General features: G+C 39.3%; 1 protein-coding gene across 1 annotated transcript in view; it reads right to left on the bottom strand.

Annotated features, from left to right (window-relative positions):
- Positions 1–19323, bottom strand: part of MINDY2 (MINDY lysine 48 deubiquitinase 2) — a gene marked incomplete in the record, with an annotated part of 1894024 nt that overhangs the window by 527402 nt on the left and 1347299 nt on the right.

Below are 19323 nucleotides of genomic sequence, written 5' to 3' on the forward strand. Positions count from 1 at the left end.
CAATAATGGCTCCCAGTTTGCAGTGATCTGCACCCTTTGTTAGCCAGAGTCCCTTAGTGTTGGCCTGTACTTCAGAGAAGTAGATGCCAAACAAGAGTGATCCCAGGACTGAACCCTGAGGTACTCCACTTGTCACTTGTCTGGAGCTGGATTTGGAGTCGGCTACTTTTACAGTCTGGGTTCTGTCAGTAAGCCAGTTGGCAACCCATCAAGTGACGTAGGGATTTATGCCCAGCTTAGTAAGTTTATCTATGATTCCAGAGTGGGGGAATGGTGTTGAAGGCCTTGGCGAGGTCCAGATAGGCTGTGTGGACCAACATACCCTCATCCACAGCTCTGGAGACTGAGTCGAAGAAGTCAATCAGATTCAGGAGACAAGATCGGCCCTTCACAAACCCAGTGTTTGAAGGTTGCCAATGTCTTTGTTTATAAGTTCCATGATAATGCGCTCCATGCCCTTGCAGATCAGGCTTGTCAGACTGATGGGATGGTAGTTCCCAGGATCCAAGGCAGATCCTCCCTTGTGGAGCGGGATAACTGTAGCTGTGCGCCACTCAGTGGGCACGAAGCCTGAGGTGAGGCTATGATTAAACATGACACTTAGGTGAGGTGCCAGTTCATTTTGTAGTTCATGTAGTACACAGCCTGGGATGTCATCTGGTCCCATGGATGCTGTATTCTTAGCTTTGGAGAGTGCGGTTTCTACCTGTGTGGCCGTGATTATCGGAATTTGGCAATCTTTTGATATTGAGATGGGCCCTTTAGGGGGTGAGAGGGGGGTGAAGTTGGCACTAAATCGATCTGCCAGGATATTGGCAATATCCTAGGGATCAGTATATTTAATGCCATTCTGTTGTAGCTCAGAGCAGATCTGAGCATTGCCATTTAGATTCTTGACATAACTATAGAATGCCTTGTGGTTGTCTTTGGAATCTTTGGCAATTTTATTTTCGTAACAAACTTTTGAGGATTTTATGAGGGATCTCAGCTTCTTACTGAGGCTGGTGTGGGAGTTTTTTGCATCCTGGGATTTTCCTCTTTTCTGCACCAGTTTCTTCCTTCTGTTGTATAGTTTATTTATAGCAGGGGACCAACAGATTGCCTTACTTTTTTTGGAGAAGAGCCTCTTGGTTCTATTTGGGATGGCACGATTCATGCACGAGTGGATGTGCTCGTACAGTGCCTTAGTGTAGGATTCTGCAGTCGAACTTCCAGATCTGCATGGGTGTTGTGAAGTTTGTCACTTCTGACTTCAGTAGCATGAAGTTGGCTTTGGAGAAGTTTTTTAAGGAGGTTTCCTTACTGGGGGGTGGTGGTGGGATGTGGATGTCAAAGGTGATTTGCTTATGGCCACACCTGACCAATGAGGGGGTGACCACTGGTGTGGAGTATCTATCTCCCATGTTGGTAATGACCAGGTCTAGGATATTGGCTCCCCTGGTGGGACAATGGATTAGTTGATCCAGGGCATTGGAATTTATGAATTCCATGAACCGTTGGGAAAAGGAGTTGGTATCCGAGTAGTTTTCCCAATTAATGGCAGGGTAGTTGAAATCACCCAGTATTAGGGTGTTTGGTTGTATCTTAATATTTTCCAGTATGTTTAGAAAGGTGTAGTGAGAATCTCGGGGCATGGTGGGGGATCTGTAGCAAGCTGCAGTTTGGATTGCAGTCTTACCTAGTGTTAGTTGCACCTGGAGAATTTCAGATGCATTGTGTTGGGCAACTAGCCTGGAGGTGTGAATATCCTTGGTGAATATGGACACTCCTCCACCTTTAGTGTTTCGGTCTTGGTTTTGCGGCCGAAAAGTGTGGTAAGAATTGTAGCCTGGCATTGCAGGGGTGCTCTCTGGAGCCTTGAACCAGGTCTCAGTTACTGCACAGATATCGATGTTCTCCATTTTTAGGAGTGCCTCGAGAGAGTGCATTTTGAGGTTTAGACTTCTAGCACTGAGTAGCATTACCTTCAGATTTTACATGCTTGTATCTGTTACAGTGGTGGTTTTATCCTTTGAACATTGCCTAAAAAAGGCACTATAGGGGTGGCAAGAGCTTTAGTCAGTAACCTGAATCCCAGGGGTGACAGTTGCAGACCATCTCTGGCAAAGCATCGTGGTTTGTTGATCATGTCTTCCCAGGCAGATAAATACTGGATCCCCTTTGAATGACACAAGAAGCTTAGCCAATTGTTATAGTCACTCATTTTGCCCTTATACTGTGGTATCATTCTGGGCGAAGGCAGGATGCTTCTCAGGGCTAGGGTCATGAATGACACAAGAAGCTTAGCCAATTGTTATAGTCAATCATTTTGCCCTTATACTGTGGTATAATTCTGGGCGAAGGCAGGATGCTTCTCAGGGCTAGGGTCATACCTGCCTGGGTCACATGATCCAAGAGCTCTTCCATGTCTCTTTTCATGTAGTCCAGGGAGGTACGTCTCAAGTCATTCACTCCAGCATGGACAATGACAGAGTCGTATTTGTACTTGTTGTGGAGTGACTTGAGTGCATGTGTTATGTGGCGGATCCTGGCACCTGACAGGCAGTTGACTGTAATTTTCTCCTTGTTCATCCTGGTGAGTGGGACATCAGTGTGCCTGACTATAGAGTCACCTATGACTAAAGTGTTGGGCACATTGTCTTGCCTTAGGGGCTGTTGTTGGGTGGCACACTGGTGTTGTGAGCTATGTGTCACTTTGGTTGTGACTGGTGTTTGTTTGCATTTCAGCTTCAAAGGTCCTTGTTGCTTGGGCAGGTTAATGTTAGGGGCCTTTGCATATGTGGGTTTAGTGTTGCTATGTGTGGGTGTTGATGGTGTGGGTTTTGAAGGGCTATGAGTTGCTTGAGGTGTAATGCAGGTGTTAACCTTCTCCTCTTGACTGTCTAGCATAATCTTGGCCGGAGAGAGCTTAGCTTCCAGTTTGGCTATGTAAGTGCATCTCTCACAGGTTGTAGTGTTGGGTGGTAGGAGGAGAGGATTGTCTGTGTACATGAGGCAGTTGCTGCACTGCCCCAGTATGCCCAGATTCACCAGGTGGACAGGAGAAATCACCGGAAGCTGACCCTTGGACATGCCTGTTTAGGTGCTTTTTTGTAAAGTTCAAGAGCTGTTTTCCCTTACCTTTGCAAGGTACTCTGCAATTATAGGCTGTTTAGTGCCTATGATTAATTTCTCCTTATTGACAAGGAGAGCTGAGTGCTTGAATCAGTTTTAGACTTCCTAGTGCTTTCTTGTAAAGTTTAAGAGCTGTTTCCTCTTACCTTTGCAAGGTACTTTGCAATTATAGGCTGTTTAGTGCCTGTGATTAATTTCTCCTAATTGAGAAGGAGAGCTGAGTGCTTGTATCAACAGGCTTCCTAGTGTTTTCCAGCAGGTTCTAGAGCAAGTACTAGTCACAGGGGTTCAGATTTTAGTGCTACTACTGAGAAACCAGCTAGTTTTAAGGGAAAATTCGAGGAGCAGACTTTCTGACACCTGGAATAGTTTAACTGTTGCCCCACAGTGCTGCACGATGTGAAAAATGTGCAAACACATGCGTTTTTAAGCCAGAAAGTTGAAAGGGATCGAAATCAGCCCAAAAAGGCTAATAAAATTACAATTTCAGAGCTGGAAACCACTCCTCTAGTGTTAGATAGGCAGTACAATGCTCACCACTCCCACTGGTAAGCAGTAGGACTTCCCTCTACCACAGCAAGGTCTGGATACCTCTGAACACAGAAAATAAAGTCATGAAACCAGCAAAGCCTGGGATATGGACTGGCTAGAAAAGGTGGGAAACCAGCAAACAAGATAGTATTTTTTTTGTTGAAACAGACTAAACAATGCAATAATACAGTAAATAAACACAGAAAAGGCTAACACACTTGAGTGTGTAGTCCTAAACAGTAAATGCAATGCAGGAAGATTCAAGATCTTCAGTATCTGTCCTGTGTAGATTGTCTGAAATCACTGATAGTTTAGTTTATTCTCAGAGCTGATCTCTGCCTTGCATACAAGGCAATGTCTGGCTCTGCTTTACTGGAAATGCTGCATATCTGTAAGTCAAATGGTATGCAGGTTACTTGCTCTAAAGACCTTAACCTGGTATGTGACATTAATAAAACCTGATGGAGGGGCAGATTTATCTCCCAGAGGTTACCACACATTTGAAACAAACTTCCATTTCATGTCAAACAGAGCAACTTATTGGTCCTCTTCAAACACAATCTGGACGACTGGATGGGTGACCGTAAGTTCACCCTGGCACCTTTGTCCCTCTTGGACAGGGGCAATAGGTGTTGATTGTAGAAATAAGGATAAGAACTTGGCTAGGCTTGTTAGGGCCATTAGTTTAGTAACTTTCTATGATCCTATGATTCTATGAATCTTCTGCTAATATACTATTAACTTTATGCCACCATTGTCAATGAAGAAACACCACAACAACAATCAATAACTTTCCTTTTCTTATAACAATACCCATGACAAATTAGTGTTAAGGAATGACAGTCTGGAAGGGTAGTCTTTAGCAAACAGTCACATTACCAAACCTTCAGAAATCTGAAATAAAACGGCTGCAATGTATTATATTTTGGCTCCGACTCAACTCTGCAAGAAGTCTGGATAAAGAAAAGTAATGGGGAGGCGACGGCATAAAAATAAGGACCGATTTTAAATACTGCTCGTATAAACTTTAAACATTGCTATAATAACAGGTTTTGTATTATTATGTATTTTCTGAAGGATATGAAGTCTGAAAATGAAATATCTGTCATTGCTTAGTATTATTTAGTAACTTCAGTCCTCCATGATTTGCAAGAAAACCTCAAATTCTATGAGGAGCAGAACAAAAACATGAGGCAAAAATATGGACATTCAGTTAAAATTTGGACAGCTGAGAGGTATGCAGGCAACGAAGATACCAACCAACATTAATGAATTTTATAGGAAAGAAATGTTCCTAACTTGTTTTTACTTAAAACATATGACAAAAAAATTGGCTGTGATATTTGCAGCAAAAATGAACACAAAGGAGGCAGCTCCATTAAGCTGTCAAACTATAGACCAATAGCTATCCTTTCCCCTCTGGCTAAAATTATGGAAAAGTGCATCCATAAACAACTCTTACACTACCTTATTCAAAATAATCTTCTGGCAAACTCCCAGCATGGATTTAGACCACAGCACAGTACCACCTCAGCTCTCCTCTCCTTTTCTAATGTCATAAATTCCAACTGTAACAACAACAAACTATCTTCTGCCCTGTTTCTCGATCTTTCCAAGGCCTTCGACATGGTTAACCACCAGCTACTCTTACTTACCCTAAAACCATGCCATACAATAGATTCAATCTTATCTTAGTGGAAGACATCAGGCTGTCCTTTGGCAGGACAAACTCTCCACCCTTCTCCCTGTTACCCTTGGTGTCCCTCAAGGCTCCATATTGGGTCCCCTTCTTTTCTCCCTCTTTATTAGTGACCCCCACACTGTAATGCCAGACACAACCTGTATACAATATGCCAATGACTCCACACTGATTTGCTCAGCCTCTACCCCTACAAATCTCCTTAGTTTAACCCAGAAAACCTTTAATACAACGGAAAACTGGATCTCTCATCAACAGCTGATATTAAACCCTAATAAAACAAAGCTATTGCTGTTCTCCCCTACTCACAAATCCTCTCTACCTTCGTTTATTGTAACATCTAACAATGGGAACATAATCTCACCAGATATGTATACCAAACACCTGGTTGTTATAATAGACAACAGCCTCAAATATGATATGCATGTAAACCAAACTATTAAAACTGTTAATAAAAAACTTGGCTCCCTATACAAAAACAAACTTTTTCTCACCCCTCTAGCTAGGACTGCCATTGCCCGTACCCATCTGTTTTCAACTCTACTCTATGCCTCGCCAATACTCACTAACTGGAGCAAACCTGATCTCAACAAACTCTCTAGCTGCTACAGTCAAATTGCCAGGACACCATTGTCAAAACCTAAACCTCTTAGGATGGCTAGAACTCCCCAGGCTAATTCAGTATAATCAACTTACTGTAGCATTCAAGGTTATTAACCATTTAGAAAAAACACCCTCCCTTAAAAACATTATCCATCCCTATAAAAAAGCTAGGCCACTTCATTCCACAACAAAACTTTTGGTTCAATCTGTTAAAGCTAACAACGTATCTGGAGAATCTTTGTTTGCAAATTCAGTAGGCAAAGCCTAGAATTTGCTCCCATATGACCTTTTTCTGAACTCCTCCCTTAATCAGTTAAAAAAATCTAACCCAGTATTTTAAAATTCACTGTTTATGTCCTTGTTCTAACCCTAACTAAAGCCTCATCTACTTCCATATCCCTGCAATTTTTATTCGCAGTGATTTACCTCTTACACTAAAAGGTTTGAAAAGAGAAACTGTAACATCTTTGCAGATACACTGTAAACAGCTGCACCTATAGGTCTGATAAGAGAAACTGTAACATATTTGTATATATTTCTGAATATAAACTGTATTCTTCACAGGCTTGAAATGTGAGACTGTAACTTGTATGTTAATACAATATGTTTGTGCATATACTGTAATTTGCTTGCCTTTATCTGTTTGTAAGTTTGGAGCTTTTCTCCCCGGGCCTCCACTGAAAATGGACATGTATCCCATCGGACTATCCTGGTCAACAAATGTAAAATAAAATAAAATGAAAAATATAAGCAAGTTGAAAAATGTTCAGAGTTTTCATCCACTGGCAATGACTACACCTGATTAAAGTGCAGCTGGTTCTTGATAAATGAATGACCTTTTTTGTAGGACTCACTGTGAAAAATATGTCAATAAAATGGGTACATCAGATAATATAATGAAAACCCACTAACAGCAGATATAACCTTCTCTATGCTACTTCACTACAAAATGTATCATAACAAATTGCTATTAGTTTTCTGCACTGTTTTACTATATCTTACTTGAACGAGAGAAGAAATAAATTATAACCCAGAGGGTGGTAGGTAGCATAACTATGTTTATGAGGAAATTATACTATGGGAAGTGTAAATGCATCATTTTTCCTATTGTGACCCCTCAATGATAGGCTCCCCATCCATGTGAAGCAGAGTCCATCCCTAACCCTAAAAAAAAACTACTAACAAAAGAAGCAAAAGTAGTCCAAAAGCAACGACAACGGATCCAGTATCAGTGGTTTATTGCACACAAGTTCCTAGCCTCGCCTTAGCCTTCAGGGAATATCATCAACTGACATTCAAACATTTTTTATACATTTATCAATAAAACAATTAAATTATACAATTATCAATAATATAATTATACAATTAATTATAAAAAAACTTTCCAATTGCATTCCAAATTCATGCCTCTAGGTGTCATAGTATCATACTTCAATATAAAAACTGTCTCCTTATACAATAATATAGATTTTATTTTTCTTCACTTATATTCATACTTAAACTTTCTAAAACTATAGCTAACAGACCTTTAGGATCACTATTATGAAATTCTTTAAAATGTACAGCAATAGGACTTTCCATTTTTTATGTTTTATGTCTCTTAAATGTTCCTGAAGCCGTATTTTAAAAGCCCTTTTACTTTCCCTACATAAAACATATTACAAGGGCATTTTAATGCATATACAATTCTTTCAGTATTACATGAAAATTGTCCCTTAGGATAGAATTTCTTGTTATTAATATAATCAAATGTTCTACCAATATATTTACAAGAAATATATTTACTACATGGATATGTGCCACATAAATTAACATCAATATGCGCATTCAAATGCATCTCTGGAGTAAAAAAATTTGCATGAACTAACATATCTTTTAAATTTCTCCCTCTCTTATAAGAGAAAGTTACTTTTTTTGGAAAAATTGATGCTAAATTCTTATATTTAAATAATGAAGTCCAATAATATTTCATCATATTACTAATTTCTAAGGACAATAGATCATAGGTCATGACCATATATATTTTTGTTAATTCATCCTCACGTGCATATACAAATGTTTTATTATTACACCTCTTTTGCACCTTATTTCCTACTTGATTAATTTCCTTATTTCTCTTTAACAATAACTCTATCTCTTGGGCATCATAACCTCTTTCAATATATAGGCATGCCATTTTTTCTAATTCATTATTAATTTCATCATTATAATTATTCAACCTCTTAATTCTCATAAATTCACCATATGGCAATGCACTTATTAGATGTGGTGGATGACAACTACTTCCATCCAATAAATGTAGTTCATTTTCAAACTTCCGAAAAATTTTAGTTATAATATTTCCATTTGGTCCATCCTCTAAGGTTATGTCCAAAAAATTCACTTTATTACCAACTTGGAAACCATCAAATTTTAAACCAAATTCATTTTTTTGTATATCATTCTTAAATTTATCAATTTCTTGCTCTCCACCCTTACAAATAAAAATTAAATCGTCTATGTAACGATAATAACTAACAACATTCTTTATATAAAACTCTGTCCTATATAAAAATTCTACCTCAAAAAGATTCATCAAAACATTTGCATACATAGGCGCAAACCCGCCCCCATCGCTGTACCCTTTAGTTGATGGAATAACTGTCCATCAAAACTAAAGTAATTATTCTTTAAACAAAATTCTATAAGATCTGTAATATATGATGACAAAGGACTATCTCCTAACAACTTCCCAACAGCTCTCAGTCCATGTCTATCTCCTAACAACTTCCCAACAGCTCTCAGTCCATGTCTATGTTCTATGCTTGTGTATAAACTCTTAACTTCTGCTGTAAACCAATACATATCCATGGTCCATGTTAAAGGTAATATTTTTGCTAAAAAATCAAAGCTATCTTTTATATATGAAGGTTGTTTTATCACAAAAGGATATAGAAAACTATGCAAAAATAAACCCATATTGCGTGTAAAATAATTACATGCTGACACAATCGGGCGACCAGAAGGTTGATACAAATTTTTATGTATTTTTGGAAGGCAGTAAAATTTTGCTACCTCACATCCTTTTGTTGAAAATTTCTTAGTTATGTCATCTTTAACAAAATACCCTAATCTATATCCTTTATAACATAAGTCTTCAATTTTTTTAACAGCTTCTTCATATTGTGTCATCTCACATTTCTCATATGTTGTTACGTCATTTAGATGTTCCCAACACATCCTAGCATATTGTGTGTGATGCATCAACACAACTTTGTTCCCTTTGTCAGCAGGTTTCACTATTATTTGTTTATTAGCTGCTAGTTCTTTAATTGCTTGCCATTGATTCTTAGTCATATTATATTTAATATTATTTCGTTTTGTATTGAACTCACTATAAATAGTCTCAGCTGCAAAATCAATCATAGCTGAGAAATTTTTAATACCTTCATGCTGGAAAGAAGGCATAAAAGTACTTTTTACCTTAATCTTACTTGTATCTAGTCGACAGTACGCATTATTTTCTATACAATTGTCATTATCAGACATACAAGAATAAAAAATGTCTTCAGAATCTTCACCAGTACTTAAATCTTCCTCAATTGATACATTCAAAAAATTATCCTTACTATTTCTAAAAAAACACATTAAATTCAATTTGCGTACAAAGCGAAAAATATCACTCTTTAGAAAATGTAACCTAGGCAATACCGTAGGTACATATTTTAAACCATGGTTAACGGCAGAAATAGTAGCTTCATCAAACGAATTTCCACTTAGATTAATAACATAGCTATGAACATCATTATTACAATTTTTTAAACCATTTCCTAAGGAATTAATTCCTTCTGAAACGTTTGTACCTCTGTGCAGCTCCTGAGGTCTCTGAATATTGTCTCTGTCCATTCTCGGCATTAAAGGTACTTCCTCTAAATTCCTCTCTATTGCCATACTCTGACCGTTTGTTCCTCCGAAAGGAATTTTGAAGCTGTTGTGGATTTTGAGCCGGTGGTAACACAGGATAGTCATTGTTACCTTCTCCGGCTTCACTGTCCCAATCTGTAGAAACATCAGACAGAGTATTACGCCCGCCATCTTCTGTGCACCTTTCTTCATCTGCAAACCTGACGTTACGACGTCGCTTCTTGTTGTTGATTGGGCGACAGAAAGCCGAGCCTCCTGCATAGTCTTTGATGTCACGATTAAGTTTATACTTTTTAACATTCAGCAACTCTTTCTCCATATCTATTAGTTTGTTTTGTATGTCTTTTAAACAAAGTTCCATTCGTGACAAACCAGCCATATCTGATAGAGTCTTGCAGACATTAGTGATTTCAGTTTTAAGCCTTTCTTGTTTAACCTTATCACGTTCTACTAAAATAGTTACCCACTCAATAGAACAGCGGTGGGCAGCTTCTACCCATCTTTTTTGAAAGGCTTTATCAACTTCATCCACTAAGTCAAAGGGAGTTGTTGGATTCTTAAGGGCTCGCAAGCCTCTAGGTGTAATGTCTAATTCAATATATCTTTGTAGACTTAAGCAATTTAGATGTACCGCTAGCTCTTTAGACATTAATTTGTCTAATTTGTTGAATGTCTCTCTCATTTCAGCAGGTAAAAAATTATTTGTACTCTGACCAACATTTGAAAAGGGATTACCAGTTCGTCTTAGCTCTTCCTTTTGTAGAAATTTCTGCCAGAATGTAGTCTGTTGTTCCTGTATATTGCGAACATTATCGCCTTCATTCACTGCAGTAGTAAACTGTTCCATAGTTGTCTGGTTTTTATCCAGAAATTCTTGCCTAAAAATCCTAGGCACATTCGATGATGGATCACTCGACATGTAGAACCAAAAAAAACTACTAACAAAAGAAGCAAAAGTAGTCCAAAAGCAACGACAACAGATCCAGTATCAGTGGTTTATTGCACACAAGTCCCTAGTGCCTCGGCCTTCGCCTTCCAGGGGAATATCATCAACTGACATTCAAACATTTTTTATACATTTATCAATAAAACAATTAAATTATATAATTAACAATAATATAATTATACAATTAATTATAAAAAAACTTTCCAATTGCATTCCAAATTCATGCCTCTAGGTGTCATAGTATCATACTTCAATATAAAAACTGTCTCCTTATACAATAATATAGATTTTATTTTTTCTTCACTTATATTCATACTTAAACTTTCTAAAACTATAGCTAACAGACCGTTACGATCACTATTATGAAATTCTTTAAAATGTACAGCAATAGGACTTTCCATTTTTTTATGTTTTATGTCTCTTAAATGTTCCTGAAGCCGTATTTTAAAAGCCCTTTTACTTTCCCCTACATAAAACATATTACAAGGGCATTTTAATGCATATACAATTCTTTCTTTCCATCCCTAACCCTATACAAATATAGCCTTGACCATTGGATGGAAAATCACAAAATTCATCCTTGGTCTGGCCTCCACGTCTCTTACAGGCAGAACCAATACAAAAGATGTGTGCAAGTCTTCAAGAACCAAAACCCAAAGAATAGACTTGCAACGAGTGTCCAAAGGAAGGTCAGGAACCAAACACTTGAATGAAACACAAGCACTTTATTCACAATAACGCCAAAACACAGGAAATACGCTTTCGACCCAAAATTCAAGTCTTCATCAGAAGTATACAATTAACAGTCATTACTAAAACTCTTATATACGCATCCAATTGTGCAAATTGCAATAGTAATTAATCAATCAAATTAATTAAACAAACAGTATAAATAATATAATTCATAAAATCATTTGTGAGACTTTCCAAGTTAAAATATATAATTTATAATACCTTCCATAATTTAATATATATTAATTCAACAATTAAAACTTTTTAAAATTAAAATTGTATTGTATTGGACACTCGTTGCAAGTCTCTTACAGGCAGAGGCAGACATTAAATATGCCATAACATTCAATAGGTAGTCATAAATTCAGCCCTGGGTTGGTTCCCTCGTCTCTTATAAATAGGGTTGCCAACCATTTGGAATTCTTCCGGACTGTCCAGAATTAAGGGACACTGTCTGGAAAATGGACCAGGCAGCATACTGTCTATAAAAAATACCAGGTGGGAGATTAATTTTCATTTAATTAAAAAAAGATGACATTTTGTTTTTCAAGGGTGTTCTTCTTTAAGAACTCCCTTTGCGTCTGGTCGCACAGACACAGAAGATCAAAACTGTCTTTTGCATGTGTACGACTGACTGTTTACGTCTTTGTCTTATGCTCGCATGAATTTGAATTCTTGAAGACATCTGAACTGTGCAGTGGATGGACCACAAATGGAAGGATCACAGACAAGTCTATTGATCATTCAGGTTTACTCAAATCTGAGTGGTTTACCCATAACGGTAGAGCATTATTGGGTAAGCATGGCAAAAAGTGCATAAAGCTTAAGGGCTTGTGCATTGTGTGGTGACTATTTCTAACAAACAATTTATTAAAAGGGTATGCACATTGCATAGGTTCATAGGTTGGTACTAGGCTATTGGCCCTAGGGTCTATATAAGCCCAGCCAAAAAGGTACCCTGGCTTTCGCCACCCAAGAAAATTATTTTCCTGTGCCCCTGTCAAGCAGAGCCACAGAGGTGATCCCGGGGTGAATTTCATATTTCCCATCCAGTCATCAAGCTTTTTCTTGAAGAGAGCTAATGAGAAGCTTTGTTTGATATAGATAGGTAGTTTGCTCCAGAGCATGAGAAGTCTCTGGGACAGGAATCTATTCCTCCAGCATGTTCTGTTTATGGTGGTGACAAGGTTTAGGTCCCTAGAGCATGTAGCTTGGAGGTACTGGGAATTCTTTAAGTGGAACATGTCCAACAACTCTGGGTTTGAATAGCTTTGATTGTTAGGCAGAGATTGCCTCTGAGTAGGCAATATGCAACGGAGTAAAGCTGGGGTTTTTTGAGATGGTCTGCGTAGGGCATCTTTTTGAGGCCGGTAATCGTCTTTGTGAGGTATTTCTGCAGCCTTTCCAGTTGTTGTAGATGTCTTGTGAGGTACATACCAAAAGGGAGGTTGTACTCTATAATGGGTCTAACGAGTGACAAGTAGAGGGGAACATTGACCTCTTTTTTCCTGGATGAGAAACTTTTTTTGTGATGAGGTGTGCCATGTAGAAGGATTTCCTGACTACTATGGCGATGTGATTATCAAAGGAGAGAGTACTGTCCACCTGTGTCCCAAGGTCTCTTATCACACTTTCAGTGTTAAGTAGACTACCACCTATGTGGTAGCTCATGGGTACAGAATTTTTACCAAAGGGGACGACAATTCACTTTATGGCACTGAGCTTGAGGCCATGGCTTTGACACCAGACATCTGTCTCAGTGAGGCCCTTTTGCAGGATGTCCACATCGTTAGGAGTTTCGATTATGGCTCCTAGTTTGCAGTCATCTGCGAACTTCATTAGCCAAAGACCTTCTGTGTTAGCCTGTACTTCAGAAAAGTAGATACCAAACATGAGAGGACCCAGGAATGAACCCTGTGTACTCCACTTGTCACTGGTCTGAAGTCGGATTTGGAGTCTGCTACTTCTACAGTGTGGGTTCTGTCAGTGAGCCAGTTGGCAACCCATCTTGTGACATAGGGATTTATACCTAGTTTAGTGAGTTTATCTATAATTCCAGAGTGGGGGATGGTGTTAAAAGCCTTGGCGAGATCTAGATAGGCTGTTTGAACCACCTTACCCTTGTCTACGGCTTTGGTGACTGCTTCAAAGAAGTCTATCAGGTTTAGGAGACATGATCTGCCTTTTGCAAACCCGAACTGGGTGGGGTCCAGAGTTTGGAGATTATCAATGTCTTCATTTATAAGTTCCATGATGATACATTTCCATGGCCTTGCAGACCAGGCTTGTCAAGCTAATGGGGAGGCAGTTCCCAGGGTCCGTGGTGGCTCCCCCTTTGTGGAGTGGGATAACCGTTGCTGTGCGCTATTCAGTGGGCACAAAGCCTGAGGTGAAGCTATGATTAAACATGGTGCTTAGGTGGGGTTCTAGTTCATTCTGTAGTTCATACAGAACGCAGCCTGATATGTTATCAGGTCCCATGGATGCTGTGTTCTTGACTTTGGAGAGTGTGGCTTTTAACTGTGCAGCAATGATTACAGGAACTTTGCATTCTTCCGGTATAGAGATGGGTCCTTTAGGGGGTGAGACGGGGGTAAAGTTAGCACTGAACCTATTTGCCAGGATGTTGGCACTATCAGTTGGCCTTATTTAGTGCCATTTTACTGTAACTCAGAGGAGATCTTGAGTGTTGCCATTGAGATTCTTGACATAGCTATAGAATGCTTTGTGGTTGTTTTTAGAAACAGTGGCGATTTTGTTTTCGTAAGTAGCTATGGAGGATTTTATGAAGGATCTCAGCTTTTTACTGAGGCTGACCAGGGAATTCCTCCAATCATGGGATTTTACTCTTTTTTGCAACAGTTTCTTTCTTCTGTTGTAGAGTTTGTTTATGGCAGGGGACCACCAGATTGGCTTCCTTTTATTTGGAGGATAGCATCTTGATTCTGTTAGGGATAGCATGATCTATGCACTTGTGTAAGTGCTTATAAAGTGCATTTCTGTAGGATTCAGCAGTCGTACCTCTATTGTCCGTCTGCATGGGTGTCATAAAGTTTGTCACTTCTGTCTTAAGAAGTGTGAATTTGGCTTTGGAGAAACTTTTTATGGTGGTTTCCCTAATGGGGGGGATGGGGCCGGGATGTGGATGTCTAGGGTGATTAGCTTGTGGTCAGATCTGACCAACGAGAAATTGACCTCAGGTGTGGAACACCGGTCGCTCATGTTGGTAATGACCAGGTCTAGGATATTGCTGCCCCTGGTGGGGGTGTGGATAAGTTGATCCAAAGTGTTGGAATTTATGAATTCCAGAAAACGCTGAGCAAAAGAGTTGGGACATGAGTAGTTTTCCCAGTTAATGGTGGGGTAGTTGAAATCACCCATTATTAGGGTGTTGGGTAGTACCATAATATTTTCCAGTGTATCACAAAATGAGGAGTGGGAATCCTGGGGCATGGTGGGGGATCTGTAGCAAGTCACAATTTGGATTGTAGTCTTACCCAGGGTTAGTTGCACTTGAATAATCTTGAATGCTAGCATTTATTGTGGTACTCTACTCCATACGCTGAAATGATTCAGTGAGGGTATCTAGAAAGGTTGTGTTTATCAAATTCTAGCATTTACTGATGTAGTCAATTCCTTCCACTAAAATGATTCAGTGACGGTATCTTGAAAAGCTACATCTGTTGTATGCTAGCATTTACTCATACACTCGATTCCTTGCTGTGAAATGGTTCAATGAAAATATCTAGATAGGCTGTGTCCACTGTATGCTAACATTTACTCAGGTACTCAATTCATTTTGCTGAGATGATTCAGTGAATGTTTCGCGAACGTCTGTGTGTGTTGTATGCTAGCTTTTACTGATGTACTCACTTGATTCCTTACATTGAAATGATGTTGGCAAAGAAAATCAGACCAGTTTTAAATGTACTCTAATATTATAGTATAACAGCAGGCCAAGTTCATCCTGAAAGCTGCAAAAATAAATATCCCTCCACCTTGTCATTGCTACAGGTAGCAAAGAAGAAGTAGGTAAAATGCTAGTTCAGTAAAATATATCTTACAATGTTGAAAGTAAAGATATAGTGATCAGTGTGGAGATAAACAGTCAGACTATGTGCACAATTAGTAGACTGTGGTTACAGAGCTGAATAACGACAGTGAGAAGGTGTACAGTCAGAGTGGCAGACTGTGTACATATTTCCACAGGGTTTGTTCTGTTAAGGGTAACAGTGAATAGATGAGACGAGTCATATTTATAAGGAAGTTTTGGTAGCTAGGTGATTTCTCCTGCATTATTGTATTTGTGTTTATAGTGATTTGTTATTTCCTGCTTTAATTTTGTAATCCAGTCAGTAATTATGTTTGGGATTGTTGTAGTTTGGGAGAAGAAACAGAGCTAAGAGTAACTGTCAGATTATTACAGGTTGTGTTTTGGCAGCTGTGTTTTATTCATGAAAAGAGTGAACTTTTTGGCATATAAGGTATCTGTTCAGAACACCAGTAACCCCAAGCTGAACAGTCAGTAAGGCCTATTATTTATGCACATACCTCTCAACTTATTAGCGAAATAAATCTAGACGAAGACTCAATAAATTGGGGAATAACGGCCCACAAAAAAGGACAGATTTTAAATATTGTTCTTATAAATTTTGAAAGTTGCTAAAATAACAAGGTTTTCATTAGCATGCATTTTCCGAAGGATATTAAGGATCAAACTCAAATGTGTGCCATTATTTAGTGGCTTAAATCCTCGGTGATACGCCAGAAAATCACAAATGTTATGAGGAACAGACCAAAAATAAAAGGCAAAAATCTGACCATTTGAGAGGCATGCTTATGCACATGACATGTGGGCAGAGCAAGGCAGGAGCTGAGTTTTGTGATATCAGTTATTGACTGATATTGGTGGACTGTAATGACAGAACTTTGAGTGACCTTTTATGGTTGAAATGTTCTGAATTGGGTAGTTTTGTCATTATTGGTTCATATGTTTTGTTTCATTGCTTACTGGAAAAATGTTTAAAACTATAAACTTAAAACACGCTCTAACAAGTGGTGCGGTATTATGCAAAGGATATAACTTAATACAATCAGAAAGGTGAATCAAAGAACTTCTGCATGGTGTGCAAGGGGTGTATGATTTGAAAACAGCCCAAAGGTAAACTTAATCCACCACTGGCCAGATGCAGTTTCTTTGAATGTGGGTTTATAGGTTCATAGGTTCATAGGCTGGTACTAGGCTATCGGCCCTAGGGCCTATACAAGCCTAGCCATAACAGTTCCCTGGCTATTTCTTCCCACAATATTTACTTTCCTGGACCCCTGTCTAGCAGGGTGACTGACTGATCCCTGGGGTGAATTTCCTATCTCCCATGCAATCATCAAGGTTCCTTTTGAAGAGGGCCAAAGAGGCACTCTGCTTGACATGTATGAGCAGTCTATTCCAGAGTCTGGGGAGTCTCTGGGTCAGGAACCTGCCCCTCCAGCATGTTTTGTTCATTGTGATGACAAAGTTTAGATCCCTGGAGTGTGTGTCTCTGAGGGATTGGGATTTCTTTAAGTGCAGCATGTCCAACAGCTCTGGGTTTGACATGGCCTTGTATGCTAAGCAGAGATCGCCTCTGAGTAGACGATATGCGACAGAGTATAGGTGGAGGTTTTTTAGACGGTCAGCACAGGGCATCTGCTTTAGGCCTGTGATTCTTTTCGTGAGGAATTTCTGTGCCCTTTCCAGTTGTTGCAGATGTCTTGAGAGGTACATACCAAACAGGGCGATGTATTCTACAATGGGTCTAATGAGGGATGAGTACAGTGGGACAATGACCTCCTTTTTTCTGGATGAAAAGCCCTTAGTGATGAGGTGTGCCACATAGAAAGATTTCCTAACTGTTGTGGCAATGTGGTTATCGAAGGTGAGACCACTGTCCACCTGTGTCCCTAAGTCTCTTATCACACTTTTGGTGTTTAGTGTACTGCCACCTATGTGGTAATTCATGGGTACATGTTTTTTCCCAAAGGGGATAACTATACATTTCTTGGCACTGAGCTTGAGCTGGGTTTTAGTGTTGTTTCAGTGAAGATGAGTTTCAAAGGCAGAGAAGTTTTAATGGTAAGTCTGTTTTCATTGTGAGACTGTATTACTTTGTTTAGCAAATGTCTGTCAGTATTTGTGCTATAAAATTTGAAATAAAAGGTTTAAATTGAATTCAAATATCTCTAAACATTGTAAAAGTAAAGTACAAAGTAGTAGCACACTGTGAGTTTTGAACAGTGTTTATGGCAACTGGGAAGAAATGGAGAAATAGCCAAGTAATGGGACACTGGAATGGCTGCGTGGGAGGGGACAGGGGTACCAAAATTACACACATTTTTCTTTTACATACATGTCCAGAATTTTTGATATAAAAAGTTGGCAACCCTGCTTATAGACCGAGGCCTGCAGTAAACATTCCCTAACTAACATATTGCCCCACATATCTTTTTAGCAACCTCCTAACATACCCATGTAACAAACATAACCCCCAATTAAGATGCACATGTTACCAGGGGACGCAACTGGGTTGGACTGCATGGCTACGCTTATAAAGGCCCTGGTGGTCATTAGCCTAGTATATACCTAGGAACCTATGAACCTATCAAATTTCCATCCCATCTGTCTAATCAGCCTACTCATCCCCCAAGAGAAGAGAGCCCTCTGGTCTCTTTGTTCATCCCTATGGTGAATGCTGAGTACTGGAAGTTGTTTCGTCATCATCAGAGAATTCACGTTTCCTGCACGTACACAGTAACAGGCAAGCTCAGGGTTTAGTATGCAATGAGTTTTAGCAAGGTGTCACCTACTTCTGACAGTGATGTTACCTCTCAGTAATCCCTGTCCACTAGCTAGTGCTTCTGAGAAGGTCTGGTCTCCATCAGGAATTTTCGCACTGACAAAACTACCACACCCTGCCCTCCACTCCTTAGGGCAGTCAGCAGTAAATACCTCAGTGCTCTCATCTCCCCCCTCACTAGCTATTTCAGTGCTCTAGCTGCTAATTAAAACCAGGTCACCTGGCCATAGTTAGGACTTTATCTCACTACATCATAGAGTACACATGTTTACAAATAATAAGGATACCTAGACTGAAGCCTGAAAGTCATAATTACTTACAGACATCTCTAGAAATACAATGTCAATGGTAACTGCTATATTAGATATTATTCTTTTTTGTAATGAGACTTCTGTAAAAATCCATTTTTTAATATAGGGAATATAGGGAAGAAATAGGTTCATAGGGTCATAGGTGTGTACTAGGCTAATGGCCCTGGAGCCTTTACAAGCCTAGCCCATAGGATTACCCTGGCATCGTGCCACTCCACATTAGTTCCCAGTGCCTCTGTTGAGTAGAGCCACTGGAGTGATCCCCGGGGTGAATTTTCTATTTCCCATCCACTCATTAATATTTCTCTTGAAGAGGGCCAGTGAGGTGCTCTGTTTGACATGTATGGGAAGTCTATTCCATAGCATGGGCAGTTAAATATCTGTTAACATTACGTGACTGTTTTTACATTTATTCCTGATTCCTTCTGTGTAGATATGCACACATCTCAGCACCACAATGAAGCTAAAATAGAGATTTTTTTTATTTTATGGAAGTACATTTTGTTTTATACGTATTCCACGGTGGTACAGCGGTAGCATTGTTACCTCACAGCAAGAGGTTCTCCCGTTCGATTCTCGGGTTGGCTTGGGAGTGCCTTCTGTGTGGAGTCTGCATGTCCTCCCCGCGGTTGGGTAGCGTTCGAAAGACAT

This window comes from Protopterus annectens, chromosome 7.part1 (genome assembly GCF_019279795.1).
Source record: "Protopterus annectens isolate FY-2018-M chromosome 7.part1, PAN1.0, whole genome shotgun sequence".
In the NCBI taxonomy this organism is placed as follows: Eukaryota; Metazoa; Chordata; order Ceratodontiformes; family Protopteridae; genus Protopterus; species Protopterus annectens.